Source organism: Tachypleus tridentatus, chromosome 8 (genome assembly GCF_004210375.1).
Source record: "Tachypleus tridentatus isolate NWPU-2018 chromosome 8, ASM421037v1, whole genome shotgun sequence".
NCBI classification, from domain to species: domain Eukaryota; kingdom Metazoa; phylum Arthropoda; class Merostomata; order Xiphosura; family Limulidae; genus Tachypleus; species Tachypleus tridentatus.
In genome coordinates, this window is record NC_134832.1 from 101,653,857 (window position 1) to 101,676,757 (window position 22,901).

General features: G+C 32.9%; 1 protein-coding gene and 1 non-coding gene across 2 annotated transcripts in view; both read left to right on the plus strand.

Moving 5' to 3' along the window:
- The first annotated feature begins 12,879 nt into the window (after positions 1–12,879).
- On the plus strand, positions 12,880–12,951 carry TRNAG-UCC (transfer RNA glycine (anticodon UCC)). Its single transcript has one exon. It is a non-coding gene; the product is annotated as a tRNA-Gly (tRNA).
- Positions 12,952–15,035: 2,084 nt separating this feature from the next.
- Positions 15,036–22,901, plus strand: part of LOC143223077 (uncharacterized) — a 33,439-nt gene continuing 25,573 nt past the window's right edge. The window contains exon 1 of the mRNA XM_076450502.1: positions 15,036–15,166. The gene's annotated coding sequence lies outside the window, so the exon portion shown is untranslated. The remainder of the gene's footprint in view (positions 15,167–22,901) is intronic.

Genomic DNA, 22,901 nt, shown 5'->3' on the forward strand with positions numbered 1-22,901 from the left:
GTATATGTTTAATCTTGTACCAATTAACGTACTGAGTCTCAAGGGAATTGTTAATCCAAATTATCCAGTAGTTATGTTCCAATGCGCTCCAACTTCTACACTTACTTCTGAACTTGCTATCAAATCTATGTTCATGGAATTTGGTTAACAGCATCCGATCAGAACTGTAGACATAGTAATTAATCTATCTATACGTATTTAATGATTTTTTGTTTGTTTGTCTGGTTTGAATTCCGAACAATGTTAACGAGGGCTATCTGCGCTTGTTATCCCTAAATTAGCAGTGTAAAACTAGAGGAAACGAACAATGTTAACGAGGGCTATCTGCGCTTGTTATCCCTAAATTAGCAGTGTAAAACTAGAGGAAACGAACAATGTTAACGAGGGCTATCTGCGCTTGTTATCCCTAAATTAGCAGTGTAAAACTAGAGGAAACGAACAATGTTAACGAGGGCTATCTGCGCTTGTTATCCCTAAATCAGCAGTGTAAAACTAGGAAACGAACAATGTTAACGAGGGCTATCTGCGCTTGTTATCCCTAAATTAGCAGTGTAAAACTAGAGGAAACGAACAATGTTAACGAGGGCTATCTGCGCTTGTTATCCCTAAATTAGCAGTGTAAAACTAGAGGAAACGAACAATGTTAACGAGGGCTATCTGCGCTTGTTATCCCTAACTTCGCAGTGTAAAACTAGAGGAAAGGCAACTACTCATTACCATTAACTTTTTGGTTACTCTTTTTACCAACGAACAATTGGATTGACTGTTACATTATAACGCACCAACGGTGAGCATGTTTGGTTGACGGGGACTCGAACCTGTGATTCTCAGATTACGAATCAAGCACTCTAACCATCTGGCCATACCAGGTCCCATTATTTGTGATGCCAGTGTGCAACATTTGTGTGTTTTTGTTATCATTTTCTTAAATTTATATATAAACCATCAATTAATTATTTGGTTGCCTTATTTGATTATTCTTTATATTATGAGACACGTTTCACATCTAGAAATACCAATTTCCGAGAGAATATATGTAAATCCATTGTTCTTGTTTTTGCAGGTAACCATTCTCCAAGAACAAGTGGTTTTCAAGGGTTTCTTCTCAAGTGTATTATTGGTGTTATCATTGTTATTATTAACAGTACTACTGTATTTCATACGGAACATTTGGGGAATTTCCAACAACACAAAAAAGAGTAAAACTAGTTATTCAATCTTATGTTAATTGATTATAAAGTCAGATCTGGGTTATAAAGTCAACGAAAAATCATAATATAAAGTTTTTCAATGTGTTACTTAAAATATGATATTTAATTTCAATTCTCAAAACTTTAAAAACTTGTAGATTAATTTTAATCACCGTGTTACAATTTAAGTTAAATCATAGATGCTAATGTTTCTTGTATAGAAATAACTATAGTACATTTGTAGCTTTGCTTTTGAACTCTCTAAAAGAATAATTAAAACACTAGCGAAATGTTATTGTTTGAAGAGTAAAACTATTTTACGAAAGAGCTATAATGCTTTGTTTTGTCAGAGAAGGTGTTATTCACATAGTGTTTATTATCGACCATTATTCTTGAGCCGTAAAGTATCACAACACTAGTTATTCGATGTACTTTTATTTCCTGTTCAAGTATTTCTTACAATAGTATAGTTTTATACATTTGTGGTGTTTTTAATAACACCTTCTTGATAGTTCATGCTAATAACAAGATATTTGTTGAAGAAGTTAATGTATAGTAAATCTGAATTCTTAATCTCAGTAAGATTAAATAAAAGAGTACGGGTACAGTGTAGCTAAACGACCCCCTTCCCCAGTGGCACAGCGATATGACTGCAGACTTATAACGCTAAAATCCGGGTGTCGATACCCGTGAAAGGCAAATAACATATAACCCATTGTGTAGCTTTGTGTTTAATTGCAAACAAGCAACGTTCGTCGTAAAATAAATCTTTATTTTCAAAATCACAATCAAAGCCCTGAGATGTGCAGATAAAGAAGAGTGCTCCACTGGAAAGCCACAGATCATTCTAAAGGCTGACCTTTTCAGATCCACTTCTCTGAAAAGTTTTTCCAGACTAATTAACTATATCACCATAAAAAAGATTCTGTAATGTCATCCCTCTCAGTGCACATATATTATCCGCATTACTGATAGTCATTTGAACAAAAACTGAAGAAAGGATGTAACTCAAAGTATCGCTTGACCCACACGTGGAAAAGACCACAGTCCACTTAAAAGTAGTGTATTCTGTTTAGAAATCATTCTTAAGGGAAATTAAATACCTCGGAACGATAGGTAACTGTAGCAAAAGAAACATAGATTAACACCACACATACAGCTAAAAAAGTGTATGTAGGAAAACATTTGAAAATTATTTAACTTAAACTTTCTGCCTAACTAACGAAAGAAAGTGACAAATAACAGTTACGTGTCTGTCTCTCAAGGTTTACTAATGACTTGTTTCAGTAGCAAAATAGTATTCAGCTCTTGAATGTTAAACAGGTCAACAATACAGTATTTGTTTATCTGTAGCACTTTTCAACTTTTCAAATTTATTTATGATTGGTACACTACCACATTTTACTTGCAATAAATATAAATCTCATTAAAAGCATTATACAGACTACGACTTTCGACTCGTTTAAATATCGAGAAAACTGTTAATCTAAGTCCGGTGATTGGAATAGCAATAACAGCTATGACATTCATTACTTTTTTTTGGAAAGTAAACGAACTATTTGCTGTAATTCTTCAGCTTACGCCTGAGTTATAAATACAAATTAATTGTTTTTCCTCGTACAATGTAAGGCTATATTCGATAGATTAAAAACAATAAAAGAGAGGATCATTTGCCTGTCTCTATCCATATGTTAACAGTTCATTAAAATTGTATCCACTGTCTTTTTACCCATTTAGTAAGCATCTTGGTATTGGTTTACTTAAGGTAAACGAAAGTGAACCTTAGTTTATGCCAAAAATTGTAATTGGAAAACAGATCTTCTCCCTATATAATATGGTTATAAGTGCATGAAAGAACATGTTCATTTATTTGTTTCTCTATTTTTCTTTATTTTTATGGTTTTTATTTTTGAAAACTGCTCTTTTATGAGATTTGCTGTGTTAAACACATTCTTAAGCTCCCACGTAGAACTTAGTAGAAATAACGATACATAAATTTAATTCAGTATATTTATTTTGAAATCACATACAGTCAACATTTAACAAATATTTTGAAAACACTATAATTATCTTCATGATACAATTATTTTGTCACGCTGATGAAGTTATAAATTACTACCAACCACATTTGTTATCACTCCTTCCTCTTAAGTGAGGCTCGGCATGTCCAAGTTGTTAAGGCACTCTACTCGTAAACTGAGGGCCGCAAGTTCCAATCCCCCTCACATCAAACATGCTAACCCTCTCAGCCGTGGAGGCGTTATAATGTGACTGTCAATCCCACTATTCGTGTATCTTAGAAGGGCTGTTATGAGTATTAACAAGGAGAGAACAACGTTTCGACATTCCTAGGCCATTTTTAGGTTTCTTGTCATCGAGAATCCCGCTATTCGTTGGTAAAAGAGTAACCCAAGAGTTGGCGGTGGGTGGTGATGACTAGCTGCCTTTCCCTCTAGTCTTACACTACTAAATTAGGGACGGCTAGCGCAGATAGTCTTCGAGTAGCTTTGGGCGAAATTCAAAACAAACAAATCTTAGGTGATAAGCCATCTGTTGAGAAATTCTGAAATATGTTTAATTATCTCCGGGACAAATAGTGCTATAACTAGTTTCAAATATTATTTATTCGAACCTTATATAAGTATAATTTTATGCACACGTTTTTAAGATTGAATAATATTTCATATTTGCAAATTAATCACAATAAAAATTTTAAATTAGTGTCAGTCTTTTGTTTCTGTACGTCGGTCCCAGCTTCCATCCTTTTGCAGGCTCGGCATGGCCAAGAGTGTTAAGGCGTTCGACTCGTAATCCGAGGGTCGTGGGTTCGAATCCCGGCGCACCAAACATGCTCGCCCTTTCAGTCGTGGGGGTGTTATTATGTTACGGTCAATCCCACTATTCGTTGGTAAAAGAGTAGCCCAAGAGTTGGCGGTGGGTGGTGATGACTAGCTGTCTTCCCTGTAGTCTTACAGTGCTAAATTAGGGACGGCTAGCACAGATAGCCCTCAAGTAGCTTTGCGCGAAATTAGAAAACTACAACAAAGACCCATCATTTTGTAAACGTGAATGACAATTTATTTGTTATATCCAACAACGTAATGACAACCCTTGGATCGTGAACGAAAATTCAATAAGCTGATGTTTTTGTTATTAAGAATCCTTTATGGGACGACTTAATTAACATTAGTTTCTAGTAAATTTTTTTCTTCAACATTACATTATGATTCACAAAAACCGTGGTTGTTTTAATTGGTATTTTAAGTAAAGTTTGTCTTTTTTGGAACAAATTACCAAAAATATATTACTATCGTAAAAATAAAAATGAAAAAAATGCACTTTTTATTCGAAATATATGTAAAGGAATTTAGTAAACATAAATGATTTCTGTTTTAAGTGTTTTGGCAATGCATTGAATTAAATCACCAACTTCAACACAAAATGTTCCCGTACCAAATCGTAAGGTATTTTATTTTCTATTGGCTTTTACAGTTTTTCAGTTGTAAATCGAGACATAAAAATAGACAAAAGTAATATTACATATAGTACAAAGATAGTTAGTTTGGCTGAAAATACTAGAGACATAGTTGACTTTTCAAAATCAACATAGAAAAAAGTTACTTGATTTATTTGAATTTCGTGCCAAGCTACACGAGGACTATTTGTGCTAGTTGTCCCAAATTTAGCAGTGAAAGACAGCAGGGAAGGCAGATAGTTATCAACACCCCATATCAACTTTTAGGCTACTCTTTTACCAATGAATTGTGAGATTGATCGTTCCATTTTAACACACCAAGGATGCAAGGACGAGTATGTTTGGTGGGTAGGGATTCAAACCTGCAATCCTCAGATTGCTAGTCGAGCGCCTTAACCATTTGGTCGTGCTGGCACACATTTATAAATAAAATCAATTTTTGAAAACTTGTTTTATAATAATAATCTATTAGCCCTCTCCAGTTTGTCTTCTGACTTACAAATCGTGTTTCAATATCCATAGGGGGCAGAACACAGAGAGTCCTTTGTGTAACTTAAACTACAAACAAACAATCCATTAATAATCGTTCCTAAAACTCATCATTGTGTAACTTCTATTCGCAATTTGTCCTTTTTCACCTCAAAGCCTCTTTTCTCGTACTCTCTCATCTTTCTTTTATCTTCGTTATCGTGTCTAAACGTGTTTTTGCATTCCACATAGTTAACCTGTCGCATCAAAATTTGTGTCGCCTTTATGTTTTAATGGATAATCATGCATTTAATATGCATTTTCGTTTAATGAAATATCGTAAAAAATATATAATGTATAAATATATGCTATACCAAACCTATATGGTTAAGATTGCCGACTTCCTTTCTTTAAGGCCCGGCATGGCCAAGCGTGTTAAGGCGTGCGACTCGTAATCTTAGGGTCGCGGGTTCGCATCCCCGCTGCGCCAAACATGCTCGCCCTTTCAGCCGTGACGGCCAATCCCACTATTCGTTGGTAAAAGAGTAGCCAAAGAGTTGGCGGTGGGTGGTGATGACTAGCTGCCTTCCCTCTTGTCTTACACTGCTAAATTGGGGACGGCTAGCACAGATAGCCCTCGAGTAGCTTTTGCAAAATTCAAAATACAAACAATCCTTTCTTTATAATCAAGCGCCATAGTGGCACAGCGGCATGTCTGCGGACTTATACCGCTGGAAACCAAGTTTTCATACCCGGGGTGAACGAAGCACTGATAGCCTGATGTGTAGCTTTGAGCTTAACTACAAACAAACAAACACTTACGCTTTACAAGCCTGGTTTACAAATCAAGCTCAGACATTTTCGAGAAACATATGCAATAATAATAAAATTCGAATCGTGTTATGTGATTGCTAGGTTAAAGTTACTTATACAACTACCTCTTTAATCGCTCACTTTATAACATATTTGTAACTTGTAACCACGAAAGCCTTTTAAATCTCTTTTATATGATTGTAAGAGAGTATAATATTTGTCTATTGTTCGGTTGTCATTTTAGTTAAATTTGTGGCCATTTGCTTGCTTGTTTTTTGATTTCGCGCAAAGCTCCTTGAAGGCTATCTGCGCTAGCCGTTCCTAATTTTGCAGTGTAAGACTAGAAGAAAGGCAGCTAGTTATCACCACCCATCACCAACTCTTGGGCTACTCTTTTACCAACGAATTGTGGGATTGACCGTCACGTTATAATGCCCTCACGGCTGAAAGGGCGGACATGTTTGGTATGACGGGAATTCGAACTCGCGACCCGGTGAATAAGGCTATCGTGGTCTTTTGAACCAAGATTTCATAACGATAGGTTGTGTCTTTAGTCTGCTCGAAGTTTCATATTTTATAAAATCTAAATACATCTTAGTTAATAAGTTTAATAAATTGTAGTGGAATTTAATGATATCAGTATAGTTATTTCAGGTTTTTTGGTTACGCAAATGTATATATAAAACCTAAAAAAAATTGCTTAATGTCTTTCACGTGTAAAATTTTAAAAAAAGACTAAGCTACCCATGTCCAGCAACAACCGAGTTCAAAGGTCTCAGAGTGAATAAATAATTGTTTATTGTTCTGTATTTTAAGAAAAATAAGTTTTATAATTTATTTTTAAAGACTAATAATTTGTATATATATATATTATAATAATTGAAATGTGACTGTATATTACAAAATATTAGTCCACTAAAACAGCCAAGACAGGGAAGACTAAAGATCAATTTTATATTATTGGATACGTGACATGAGTACACGTACTCCGCGAAAATGCAAGTTATGTAATATTAACTAGGCATGACTGTAAGGTCAATATAATAAATAAATAAATGTATATTTAGCGTTATTAGACTTAAGCTACTTATACTAAACATTTGTATTTTCTTGTTATAATGTGTTGTTATTCTAGTACCAAAATATATAATTTCTATTTATTTCCTGTTTCTTTTTATGATAGTTACGAGATTGATCAAGTGACAAACCCCACATAGTCGGAGTAAAGAAAAATAACATAAAATATAAAGCATTTCTTAAAACAAACATTTGATATGTATTTGTGTGGTTTTAAAGATTATGCAAATAATATTTAGATTTTGGGGACGTAGAATAGTTTTTAATCATAACATGCAATTACTTTGCACTCAGACTAGTAACGAAACAGACTCGATAGTTTCACAAACAAGTCTTTTGTAAAAATATTTCACTCAAAACCTGACGTTTTGTACACAAAATATATATAATCTGTACTAAAAGTCTACCAAATTTTGTGAAGTTACACGTGCTGTATCAAACGTTATAGTGAAAATACTTAACGTGTGCAAATATGTAGACGAATTTGAGTATATTATAAGCAGCTCGTCGTGAAATACAATAATAGCTTCTGTGGCTTAGAGTATACTGACTGTAGCGACCATACAATATTATATTTTGATTCTCTGCGGGCCAGTTTATATACTTTAAGGCGAGAATCTCGAATGTTGAACAATGTTAGAAAACACGCTATTGTTTTCGTGACCCATATATTGTTGATTCTTGTTCTCGAGAATCTTTTACAAATTTAGAGAACAGGTGAGACTTACGCAATATATCAAACAATATACGTCACATGCATCAAAATGAAAGAAATTTATAACAGTAAGTCCATTGTGCTTGCCTGTGATTTTTGATAAATTCAGTGACCATAAACTTGTCACTGCAATGTTGAAATGACAATATTTTGCTGAGTGAGAAATACACTACGTGGCCAAAGGTGGGTTCGGCTATTTCAGATGCATGCATAAAATCAAGCACACAGCAAAACAATCTCCATAGACAAACATTGGTAGTAGAATGGGTCGTACTGAAGAGCTCAGTGACTTTCAACGTGGCACTGTCATAGGATGCCACCTTTTCAACAAGTCAGTTCGTCAATTTCTGCCATGCTAGACCTGCCCCCGTCAACTGTAAGTGCTGTTTTTGTGAAGTGTAGACGTCTAGGAGCAACAACAGCTCAGCTACGAAGTGGTAGGCCACACAAGCTTACAGAACGGGACCGCCAAGTGTTGAAATGCGTAGCGCGTAAAAATCGTCTGTCCACAGTTGTAACTCATTACCGAGTTCCAAACTGCCTCTGAAAACAACGTCAGCATAAGAACTGTTCGTCGAGAGCTTCATGAAATGGCCGAGCAGCCGCACACAAGCCTAAAATCACCATGCGCAATGCTAAACGTCGGCTGTAATAGTGTAAAGCACACCCGTCATTGGACTCTGGAGCAGTGGATACGGGTTCTCTGGAGTAATAAATCACGCTTTACTATCTGCCAGTCTGACGGACGAATCTGGGTTTGGCAGACACCAGGAGAACGTTACCTGCCTGAATGTATTGTACCAACTGTAAAGTTTTGTGGCGGAGAATAATGATCTGAAACTGTTTTTTATGGTTTGGGCTAAGCTCTTCAGTTCCAGTAAAGGGAAATCTTAATGCTACATCTAACAAAGACATTATAGAGAATTGTGTGCATCCAACTTTGTGGCAACAGTCTGGAGAAGGCCTTTTTTGTTTCAGAATGACAATACCACAGTGCACAAAGCGATGTCCATAAAGACATGTTTTGCCGAGGTTGGTGTGGAAGAACTTGACTAGCCTGCACAACGCCCTGACCTCAACCCAATCGAACACCTTTGGGATGAATTGGAACGCCGACTGTGAGCCAGGCCTTTTTGCCCGACATCAGTACTCAACCTCACTAATGCTATTTTGGCTGAATAGGAGCGAATCCCCGCAGGCATGTTCCAAAATCTAATGAAAAACCTTCCAAGAAGAGTGGAAGCTGTTATAGCAGCAAAAGGGGACCAACTACATATTAATGCCCATGGTTTTGGAATGAGATGTTCAACAAGCACATATAGGTATGATGGTCGGGTGTCCACATACTTTTGGCCATGCAGTGTATATAATCATATATATATAGTGTTCTCTTCCTCGGTGTATTACTGGAAGAAAATGAGTTAATCATAATCTTATTTTTAACGTCTTTATTCATCTCTAAAACCTTCAGCGTTAATTTACACATCAGTTCTATGAATCAGTGGTAGAAAACAAGTATATAACTTGTGATCTGCCAGTGACAGTTCAGAAAAGTTTATTGAACTATCCAGGGATAAAACTCATCAGGCAGATTTCAAGTCAGAACCTTTTGGGAATTTTGGATGCTATTTCGCAAACAATACTCTGACCTGTCAAGAAAAGAGATTAATGTTTTATTCTTTCACATCAGTATACCCGTGCAAGTGAAAGTTTACTGTTTGGACCGTAACCAAAACAAACCAGTGATTTTTGTTTGCAGGCATAGAGGGATCTACGAATTGCTGCGCCAACCATTCAGCCAATAATGGGCATTGACTTAACTAAAACTCAAGCCTATTCTTCATGTGAAAATAATGAATAAACTGAATCTGTTTGCTATATGCTATGACCATTTTAAGACTTGTTTCATTTTTATATGAAATTTGAGAGGCGGCAACAAAGTGAATATTTAAAAACTGGGGTACCATAAAAACGTTTGTGTCCCATCTAACTTTACACATAAAGCTGATTAATCATAAAACAAATTACGAATAAACAAATATTAGTAATAAATTCTTCAAATAGGGCGAGTTGTAATATTATACAAGTTAATAACTGATAGGAAAACTATACCTAGAATCACAAACATATGTATATAATAAGCTATTTTTAATATTGTAAAAGTCTGTGTAGAAACGAAAAAGAAGGAATAAACTGATTTCTTATTGTTAAGTGGACTTTGAATTATTTTCACAAGATAATAATATACTATACTCTTGATGGTCATACATCTGAGGAACAACAAATGTCACAATTTAAATTTACTTTTCTATTTTTTAGTAGGTGACTTCATATTTACTTCAAAGTTTAAGTTTTTAAATAAGACTAGCAATCTACATTTTTGGCTATTATTGTCGCAAATAGAAACGAATAAAAGAAAATATGACCAATATTAATATGAGTGGGATTTCAAACTGTTATGAATAACATAAGTGACATTTTCCAAGTCTACTGCAGTGTCATTATTAGTGACGTGAGAGATGTGATCTTCTCAGACTTTGTGATCATTTATGCTGAATTCTAGAGTCACCTTGACTATACTGTTTGGTATGGTTATTATTCATCCCACATGAAATGTACACAATAATTATCAGTACCACCACCTGACACCTAAGCATGATAAGGAGGCTCAAGTGTCACTAATACAAACGTTAAAATTAAATGTATCTTTATATTAGATCAACAGTCGGAAAACTATTACTTTGAAGTACCTTAAGCTTTTGAAATTGAGGTAGAACATTGAATATAAAAGGAACTATTCAGTAATGCAGTTTAACACTTTGTCATGTTCTATTAAAATCAATGTGGAAAAAATACTAACTGACAACATTCCAAAATTTGGGTTTCTATCTCCCATGTGTCTTCATTATACCCCTCCATCTGTTAAAAATTTCTTCATTATTAGTACTGAGAAAAACCTAGATAAGTTATAGATGGCTAACCATTGAAAATAATGGTAAAATTTAAGAGTAATTATAAGTGTTAAAATTTATACTTGCAAAATTTTCCAGAGAAATTTATACTGATAAATGAAATGATAAACGTATATCTTCATGATATAAGGCCTATTATAAAATACAATTTTCAAACATTTTTACTTATACATTTCCATGTCGATTTCTGAATACTGTATACAATTTTCAATGTATCTAAGAGTTATATGAATTTGATATAAACACCTTTTGAGTTTGTGGATCACTAAAAAAATAATTACTCATAAAATGTTAAGCCTTTCCTTGTTATTGAACAATCCAGCAGATGGCACAGCCTTATTGTTTATTTATCTGAAATAACATTAAAATTATAAATGAAAATACCAGTACGAAATATAAAAGGAATAAAATATTTCAGTCTCTGTCCTGCCTCCTAGTTGTTCCCCACTGATACAGCGATAAGTCTTCGGATTTACAACACTAAAATCAGGGATTCGATTCCCCTCGGTGGACTCAGCAGATAGCCCTACGTGGCTTTGTTATAAGAAAAAACACACACCTCCAATTTAAAATACAGCTCTAATGGTGCGTAATCATAACAGTACAATAAAAATTCTGAAGCCTCATAACATTCTAACGTCAGACTGGTTTTTAAAAGTAATTTGGTAAAAACAACTCAAAATCCAGCTATTAGTAGGAACAATTTAGTTTATTTTTTTCCTTAGTATTTCTATAGGCTAGTAATCTGTCGTAATTTATTGGCATACATTTACATATGACATTCAAACATAAATATCAAGCTGATTGAACTGCGAATAACGTAAAAACAAACCTACTTGTGCAATTTCACAATCAATTAACTGGACATGTGCGATAATTATCACTGATTTAAATACTTTACTGAAAGTGAAACTTTAAGATAAAATTTAAATGAGCTTATTCACTGTTAACTTTGATAACTGATTGACAAAACACTAGATATTTCTCGAAATAACTAGGTTTTCGTGATTGTAGTTTTCTAATTTCGCGCAAAGCTACTTGAGGGCTATCTGTGCTAGCCGTCCCTAATTTAGCACTGTAAGACTACAGGGAAGGCAGCTAGTCATCACCACCCACCGCCAACTCTTGGGCTACTCTTTTACCAAAGAAAAGTGGGATTAACCGTCACATTATAACGCCCCCACGGCTGGGAGGGCGAGCATGTTTAGCGCGACTCGGATGCGAACCCGTATTATGTAAACACTTTTTTCATTATAATGTTTTCCTAATATACTCATATTAGTATTGCCTGGCAGAAACCTGTGCATTTGCGATCAAACTATTAACTATGTTGAAAGAATAATTTTTTAAATTTAGGATTTCTAGATTAAAACGAAATAATTTTATCACAGACACCACAAATCAAGTTCATTTGTCTTAAACGTAACGTTAGTTATGCTTTTATTAAGTACGACCTATACTTGATAAAAAGGTAAATTAACACTAGAACTTTTTGTTCTATTTTAGTTATGGCTAAACTGTACCTATTTAATACTATAAGTAAATAAACCTGTAATGTTATTCTACGACCTAAAATTGAACGTTTTTTTTTCAAAAACTTCGATAAATGTTTACAAGAGATTAAGTATATTTACATAGGCTTTTCGCTTATTTATATTCGTTGAAATAACATGCGTGCTTATTTCCAGAACAGCAAAAAACAACTGGGTATTACAATAAAAAATTAGAACCGGCTGTAAAATGTCTCGATACTTTGTCTTCGCAAGTTTTAACGCTAACCACTGAGAAATGTGCACAGTTCCTGGGCCAGTTGAGATGGCTTACTCATATGCACATCTGCGACGTTCAGTTGCATGCTTTTTTCCTTCTTTTTAATTAAATAGGGAATTGAAAAGTAAATATCTTAAGGTCCCAAATGCAGAGTGAAACTTCGCAGAATGCGAAACGAAAAATGGACTACCAGACACTCCGATAAGCTATTACTATTAGTAGCTTGAATTTAGAACGGAACTTGAGTATTCAAGTTACCTCTGTTATGTGAGAATATTGAAAATAAATTATGCTAGTAATTAGAATATTTAATTATTCCTACAAAACCTTCTTAGAATATAAAATAATTTAATATTTTAAATATTTTTTAAAAGCATTTATATAAAATGTTGCAAACAAGCGACGGTGGTATAGTGGCTAGCATAGCTGCCTTCCAAGCAGTTGACCCGGGTTCGATTCCCGGCCGTCGCATTTTAACGTTTCGTTAGTTATACTTTTCCTTACTTATATTTCGGTTGCAATTTTAAGACCCATACCAAATATAAAATACAACGTATTAAAGATTTGGTCCCATTTCAAAATATGCATTACGATGTATGTTGAGTAAACTCAATCTACTATACAATTATAGTATTTTACACATTTTCGATAATATTATATAACAATAGATTTAAACGTATGTGTTAAAAGTATGTTGTTTTTCAGGTTTTTGTTCACATAAATGATAATATTTTGTATTACAGTATTCCCTCGCTATTCGCGGGGGTTACGTTCTTTACACCCCGCGAATAGCGAAAAACCGTGAATATTGGATGCAGTTTTAAAACTTCTATGTATGAGATTATATACGGTACTAAATGCTTCCCAGACACTTTCTAAAGACACTCTTACTCATTAATACAGTAATAATGTAGTAATATTGCATGCAGTCATGTATTTCACTTATGTAGTAATGATAATGTAAACACATTTTAATTTTGTACTGCAACAATATTTTAATCAAAAAGAAACGTACATAGTATAGTTACCCATACTGTATTACTGTACCGTAAAGTCATTTTCTATGCGTACAACACATGTATTAGAATTGACAGAAAGTGGAACAAATTTAAAGGCAAACTTAGACAGATAAATACAGTACGCACAGTTCAGGTAATAATAATACAGTACAGTACAATTCAGTAATAATATGCAATTAAAAATATTATTAATACACGGTCACAAAAATATGCACTGTACATACAGTGTATGCATTTATAAAAAAAAAAAAATACGTACTGTATTGCAATAATAATTGAAAAAAAAAAATCGTTTTTATGACGTTATGACGCTAGCCCGGTATACCGGCATACGATGCGATAGGGTTAAGAGCGTAACCCGCGAATATGCGGGGCCGCGAATGGGGAACTGCGAACAGGTGAGGGTATACTGTATCATCATTCATATAGTTTTTACGTCTACAATGACAGTAACTTATTTGACCCAGGTTAATGTTGTAACCATACTGATAATATAGTTTATCCGATGATAAAGAGTTTTTCCATCATACTGACCAGATGATTCAATTACTTATTTCTTTTAGAAACTGGTTAACTGTACTAACATGTATTTCAATACTTGTTAATGTCCCCAAATGTTTCGTCGGTAAGTTTATGTAATAAAACACAGGGTTTGATTCTCCGAGAAGAGAAAAGCTCATACAACGCTTCGTGTAGTTTAGCGCTATAACATTTACTACTTTTAAAATATGCAAGTAATTTAAGAAACGTAAAATGTAACTAGAACAATACGATCATCGCACTGGAACATTATATACCACATAATAAATGTTATGAAGATTTTATTTCACGGTTCTTTTTCTTTTTTTTATAAATTTTTCACAAAATATTAATATTAGTTTATTTTCTTTTGGCTTTATCTACGGTGTTTCTCCGATAATAAGACCTAGTGTGATTTTTGGGGATAGTTTTAATATAAGCTCTACCCTTAAAATAAGCCCTAATTAAGAGTGGCAGGAAGAGGAAAGAAATAAAAAAAAATAATTTATTAATTAGTTTAATAGTTAGTTAATTAGTTTGTTTAAGTATTAATCAGTTAGTTTAATAGTTTAATAATAGTTTATTTTAAATGGTTAGTTTAATAGTTTTACTTTGTAACTTCATTTTTTAATATATCAAAATAAGACATCCCCCGAAAATAAGCCCTAGTGTCATATTTTGGAGTGAAAATTAATATAAGCCCTGTCTTATTTTCGGAGAAACACGATACCTATTACCGTTTTAAAATATCTCTTTTTTTAAAAAAGAAAGTGTGTTACATACAAATAATAAACAGTGATCAAATTCAAACTCAAAATATTTTTTTTCTGTAAATATTCACTAAAATGATATATATGTTGAACAATATAACTATAAAATGAAAAAAAAAATCTCAGATGACCGAAATGTAGAATACAAAATGAAACAAGCCATCACCGTTATTATATGAGTTATTGATCACGTGATATAGAAATTTCTAGCAAGAATCACCTACTTAAATAAGTGACGTGAATATAGGGAAAGGCCAGTGTATGTGTTGGAGTACTTGTGGTTGGTGGTAAAATTTGTGTGAAGTTATTTTCCAAATTCCAGACTGTTTTATCAAAAATTAACGTTCATTTGCCGTGCAACCACGATTCTAACGTAAGGTAGAAGGAAATATTCTTTCTTTGTAAATATTAATAACAATATATTTTTAACTTCCCACTTCCTTTGGATCATCTAACGCATTGATACTAGTACTAGTTTTATTACACTTTACAGTGTTCTTCACTGTGTAGTTATTGTAAACACTACCTTTGTGAAGTTTTCTTATTAATTTTTTTCGCCTGTAACTTGTATTGATTATTATTGAATGAGTAATCAAACTAGTAAGTTATAAGTTGTAAATGTAATGTAACATTTTAAATTGTTATTTAAGTTATGATGATGCAGTCCAACAGCAAGGTTGTTTTGACCAGCATTTTTATTAGTACTAGGAATCGAACGTTTGGAGTTATCGTTTCATAATCATAGTTTAATTTTGTTTACCATTTGTATGGAAAGCAATCTACTAACATGCATAATTATTAATTGTATACGTATGTTATTAAATTTGAATAGAAATTGGGCTAGCTTTCGAAAAAAAAATCCAATTAATGTATTAAGATATAATACTGAAAAACTGGTTTTTGATCATATTTGTTCTTTAATGAAAATGGAGTCTAAACAAATCTGAAGATACTTTAAAATTCGGAGTTGGATGGTTGGAATATGCCTTGTGGATCAAGGCAGCTAACAAACATGCAAAGGGTGTTTATTTTTAAATGAAATGTGCAACAATATTATTCTGAAGCTGGACGTTTTAAACTCAGCTTAATAAATTACAGTACTAAAAATGAAAGGTATATATTTTGTGGCTTTTGGGAACGTTTTCCATTAGTCAGTTTTATTATGAAAGCTCCTGAAATTATAGTTGTATACCAACTGTGTATTATATAATTGTCTCAGAAAAGCAGAAACTGGCTTTGAGATTATGGATGCTGAGATATTTTTAATATACGATGCCTATATAAGTCACATTTTGAGTATGCTGTATGATCTATATCACCATACATTAAAAAAAAAAAAAAACTTTGAAAGAGTGTAAAGAAGAACCACTGGTTCCTTAGCAGAAAGATGAAGCATATGAAAATAGAAATTAAATCTAACTATACTGGAAGAGAGGAGACATAATAGTAACATTTATGGTTACTAAGGGATTTGAAAATATAAATACTGAAATTATTTATAATGAATCTAAGGGATCCATCGAAATAAATGAAACACATTGCAATATCAAAATTTCATACCAATATATGAAACTAGGTGGTACTTTTTTACTAAACCCCTACAAATGGTAAACTTTTGCTGTATGAATACAATGCTTATTAACCCTTTCACTACATATTTTGATACATGAAGGGATGTAGTTATCGTAGAGGCATTTTGGAAGCAATGTACATCTTTTTAAGAAAAGATGTAAAGATGAAATCTCAAGCATATGATTGTTTTTTTTTTAAAAAAAAGTATAAATAATGATAAACTTCAAGTTGTTATTTGTGGAGGTGTGAACAACAAGCACTAATAAGCAAATATTGTGAATAAGGTGAATTATGGTAGTTCTAACACACAATTTACAAAATTGCATTTCAGTATCATTTTATTTCTAGGCCTATCTAAGTAAATGTTCACAAGTCATCTTGTGCCCTGGAGGTTTTGAGCATATATATTGAATATGTACTATGCATATTTACCTTCTAAAACCCAGAAAGTGTGGTTGAGTCTTGCAAATGTTTAGAAAATCATGTCTTGGTTTAATTTTAAAGCTAAACAAGAAAAAAAAAGAATGTATAGGGAACCCATTTCTTCAGTTTTCCCCAAGAAGGCAAAGAGCATATACACCTTAAACTCAAAGAAGGTATCATTACGTTTGCAGTTTTATTTTTGATTTATAGTTTAACTTGTTACCTCTTTCATGTATTTTAGGCTAGCATGCAAGGTGCATGTACATTTTTCCCAACTACTATACATAAAGATTTATACGACTGGCAGTGTAGTATGCACTGCCACTTTGAATTACTCTTTTATAACAAATAGTGAAGTTGATTGGTACATTTATAGCACTCTCACAACTAAAAATGAATACATTTGTTACACTGTTCCAAATCTGACCCAACAGAACACATTAAGCACCTCAAGCATCTGGCCGTGGATGGTTGGATGTACATGCAATCTTTACTGGTGTATTACCACTGAACCTGTATAAATAGAAACTACAGTGGAGAAACCAGATGTTCAAGTATATTAAGCTAACTAATGAAGTATAATAGGTATCAGCATTGCTAAAAAATAGGTTTTTTTTTGCTTTTGTTTTTTCTCCAAAGCCTGACAAACTTTTTTGTCCTTGTATATGAAAATACCTTTTCCAGGTTACAAAAATGTTCTAGACCTAATCCTGAGTTTTTCAAATATATGAAACTAGGTGGTACTTTTTTACTAAACCCCTACAAATGGTAAACTTTTGCTGTATGAATACAATGCTTATTAACCCTTTCACTACGTATATACACGTTTAAGTATTTACACTATAAATTTAAATACAACATATCTACTCACAAAATTTGCTAGGCTTTTCATAAAGATTACAAACTTCTAATACAAAAAAATTTTTTTTTCAAGAAATATTTTTACTAAAGATTTGTTTATGAAAAATAGTCTTGTCACTAGCCTCAGTGCAAAGTGATTTCATGTTATGATTAAGAAAACTGTTTTTGTCCCAAAAATCTTATGTTATTTGCATAATCTCTAAAACCCCTGAAATATATTTCAAATGTTTGTTTTCAGTAAGATTTATATTGTTATTTTCGATACTCTTAATTATGTGGGGTTTGTCACTTGACCAACCTCATAACCATCATAATTAAACAAACATAAATTATGCTTTTTTGTGCTAGAATGAATACATACCATAACAGATGAAAATGTTTAGTCTTAGTAGCTTAAGTTTAATACTGTGTGTGTGTGTATTTTTATCATAATGATTTTCCAGCCTTGCCCTCCTAACATTACTTGCATTGAAACTGTGCAAATACGTGTCATGTTATCCAGTAATATAAAATTGACCTTTAGTCTTCTTTGTCTTGGCTGTTTTAGTGGACTGATATTTGTTTTAATTGATATTCCAATCATTATACATATTTAGAAATAAATTATGAAACTTTTATTTCTTAAAATACAGAACAACAAATAAAAAATAAAAAAAAAATAAAAAGTAAAAAAAAACAATTGTCTTTTCTTGCTATGACCTTTTGTACTTGGTTGCCGCTGGACATTGATTGCCAAGCCTTTTTTAAAATTTCATACATTGAGGATATCACTTTTTTTTCTTTTAAATTTTATATATATTAAAAAATCATAACTACTGATACCATAAATTCCATTGTAATTTATTAAGCTTATTAACTAAGATTGACTTAGATTTTATAAAATATGACTAAAGTTATGACTAAAGACAGAACTTACCACATTGAAATCTTGGATTAAAATTATGTGGAAGCTTTTTCAAAGATTAAAATGATGGGAAAACAACTAAGATCTTTTTAAACAGTTGATTGGTTATTCACATGTCTTGTAATGAAGTAAGTGTATATAAGAGATCATTTTTAGAAATGGAAGGTGAATGAGGCTTTTGTTTGATTCAGTACGTAAGCCATATTTTAGCAAAATAAAAGGATATGAGGTTTTTATTTTATTCTAGCTTGTTAACATTAGTAATTTGAGTTTCTAATTTGTACAAAACCATATACTTACTATTTTAACATCACAAATGTCTAATTTTAAACAGTGCTACATTAAACATACCATGTGACTCACTACAATCTATAAGTAGATGTTATTTTTATATTTGCTTTTAAGAAACTAACTTAAAATATTAGTTTGGAATCAAATTGTAAATTATAATACAAACTTAAACTAATTAAAATTTTGAATGCAAGTCAATAAGTGTAATGACATGGCCTTTGAACCCTGACCTATTGCAAAAGGGGTAACTATCTGGCCATGGATAGTTGGATACACATGCAATTTTTATTGGTACATTATCAATAAGCCTGTACAAATAAACTACCTTGGAAATAACAGGTACTTAGTTATGCCATGCTAGTTAATGAAATATAATACTAAATGGTTAATAGGTGTCAGTGTAACTAAATGTAGGTGTTTTTCTCCAGAGCATGACAGAAATTCTTTCTTTAAATATAAAAATATCTGTTCTAGGCTAAAGAAATGTTCTAGACCTCATCATGAACTTTCAAATATATGAAATTAGGTTGTACTCTTCTGTTAAACCCCTGCAAATGGTGAATTTTTAAGTATATGAATGCAGTGCTTCTTTAATATATTTTTGAGAAATTTACTATGAAAATTTGCTATATTAATAAAATGTGCATTTGTGTTTTTATTTTTAACAAAAGTCACTTTTCGTTAAGATTAATTCTGTGAAGGATTTGCAAGTTCACACAAACCTTTAGTAACAATGCTGAAATTTGATTTTTTTGTGCACAAGACTGGTTATGTTAATGAAATTTTCCAAGCTTTTCACAAAGATAAGGTACATTCAGAGTTTTTATCTATAAGTTAAATATTATAAGGTATTTATAAATCGGGTTTTATCAACAATTTACCTGCTAAACTTGTTAGCTAATGTAAGTAGTTAGAAATCCATTGTATACTTATGTATAGTGAGATCAATGATAATGCTGTAAAGAATTCCATGGACTTGCATTTTAAATTAAATATTGTTTTTGTAACTTACAAATAAACCAGTTGCTGTTATACAGTATTACCAGAAGATTGGCCAAATATTAACATAACATTTTGTATAATGGGTTCTATTAGCCCATTTTGGCTGTTCTACCCTCTGAAATAAAATAAAATTACAAAAAAAAAAAAAAACATCTGGAAGCCAGACCTTGTCATTCATGAACTATTTTAACTTTTTCTTTAACTTGCTTAAATTAACTGCCTGTACAATATCTGAAGGTAATTATTTCCATAAAAACCAACCATGCTGTTAAAATAATAAAACTGTCTTAGCTGGAAATAACTAATCTTACCAAAATTGATAATTGCTTTTGTGCTCTTGTTAAATATTAAATGTGATGAATCAGTACCATTGCTTCTTTTTACAATCTTAAACATCTCGATCAGATTCCCCTTAACTTATTTTTTCAATAAAACAAATTAAGAGTTCAGTTTCTCCTCTTGTGACAATGCCTCCATCCTAGGCACAATTCTAGTAACCCTTTTCAACAATTCAATGCTTTCTTAAGAAGCCCAGCACTGAACATAATATTTCAGATGTGAAATAACCAGTAATCTATTTAATAAATTATAATCTCTTTAAACTTTTATTCAGTATTTGTGTAGATGCCACTTAAAATCCTATTTATTCTAACACTAGCACTCTATTTGGATAGTTTTATAGACTAATGAACTATTGCACCAAGACTTTTTTCTTTCATAACACTTAAGGTTATTTGTATCCAAATTATCCTTCTAATTCAAATTATTATAAAATGTAATTATTTTGCACTTATTATAATTAAAATCCATCTTCCATCTATTTGCTGTACTTGTTAAACATCTTAAATCCTTTTGTAAGTTGGCAGTGTTCTCTTCACAGCTAGTGACATCAAAGACATTTATATTATCTGAATATTTAAGTATTTTACTGACTATTCCTACCTCTGTTTTTTATGTAAATTGAAAAGAGCATAGGTCGTAAGACTGAGCTCTGAGGTACACCACTTGTGATGTTAATCTAATTTGACTGAACTTGCCCTTGGTGTGGCTTCCTGTATGTGGTGAGGGGACCTCCCAGGAAAAGTTCTGTTTTTAGTTATGTGAAGACTACTTTTCATGACATAGATTTGTAACAGTTGTATATTGTTTTATAGCCTTTTGATCATTCTAAGAAGATTGCCAAATATTACTGGGCAAGTGCAGTAAGTGATGGAAAGTTTTTATTTCTTAAGAGTTGTTTTTATGTTTTTAATCAGAAGTGTAGTGTTCAAAAACTTATCAGGCAAATTATAAATGTACCTTCAATAACACCAGATTTAGTAAATATTTTTCAAAAATTAACTGAACTGGAAAACAAAAAAAAATCCAATACATGTGAACAAATGCCAATAAAATCAGCAGTCATGTCAGACTCAGTCTTTACTGAAGTGATTAATTTTAGTGGTTGTTATATGGCTACTTTTGGGTGCTTTATTTTGAATAACCTGCACACTGTGACACACTTATTAAAAAATAATAATAATCAAAAAAAGCAGTTCAAGTAAGAATAAGCATTTACAAAGTGACCTAATGGAGAGTGAAATATAGCAGTTTTCAACTGCAAAAACTTCTTACTTATTTCATGGGCTTTTTAAGCTCAAACCATAAATTACATTAGAAGCCAGATTGTAGGTTTAACTACCAAAGGTAAATTTGTGAAAATTAGATAACACACATAAGTTCGTGATATTTACATACAAATAAAGAACCCCTTGATGTGGATTCCTGTATGTGATGAGGTAACCTCCCAGGGAAGGTTCTATTCTTTCAGTTTACCAGCCCTGGGATCTGAACATCCATCCATGTGTTTGCCATGCATGGCAACCCATGAAGAGTAGGAGAGGATCCTTGTGGTTGAGGGGTCCAACCCTCGCACACCACTTTGGCTTTGAATTTCTATAGATGGGTAGTCTTAGGGTGGCCATCTAGGGTCAACCAAGTACCAGTGTTGGATGTTCTCAGCAGGTGTAGGCATTGTATCTGATGCTGGTGTTTGGGTACAGTGTTCACAAAACCCTGGTGTTGCTGCAGTTCCTTGGTTGGCATTGTAGTGCATCCCTTTATAGGGCTCCATGGTGGGTGGGGACCAAAATATTTTTTTTTTATTATGGATCTTCCAAATCAAAACCTCAAAAAATAGTGAGAAAACTGTTCATAGGTAAGTGACAACATCTTGAAGTTTCTGAGCAGCAATCTTCAGCATCTGTAACACCTGTACTTAATTTTTGTATACTATCTTCTTTCAGACAAACATTTAGGGCAAATATCTCCCTTTTTCATTCAGAAGGGACTAGATGGACTTGCTGGCTTTCCAAAGTCAGTGAAGAAGCTTTGCTCTGGTGATGTATTGGTAGAAACATCATCTCAACACAGTGATCCCCTCTTGCATTTAAAGGTGTTTGGGGATATATCTATTGAGGTTATGCCTCATGCTATAGTAGTACAGATGGATATCTCTTTACCTCCAAAAGAATCATTCTCAAACCAAATAGTCTTTTGACCTCCATGGTTAATGTTGATGAATCAATTTCAACACCCATCTCTGTCTCTAACATACATTCCACCAAACTCCAAGATCTACTTTCTTTGATTCCAGGTATGGGCATTTTCTTAGGTACATCTCCCATCCCAAGATGCAAAACTATCATTTGTTCATGTCCTCTGTCGCTGGAATCTTCTTCCAACAGCAAAGACCTGCACAATCAACCTAGGGCATGATGCATGAAGGTTGACAGACCTCCCTCGAAAAGTGACATGGTAATAAACAGAAGGGTACTCCACCAAGTTCATCTACACATAAATAAAAATGGCCACCTTAATACAGTGGAAGGTTCACGTTCTAATGTGGATGACATCAAAGCAATGATTGCTCTCTACCATCCTGTAGGTCTTTCCTTAAAAGTAACATTTCCGAAACAAGCTGATACTGTCACCTTTCAGTGGTTTTCTTTGTACAGAAATTATAGGCTATGTGATGGATGAGTGTATGGAGGGGAGGCACTGTTGGTTGATTGGCATGTG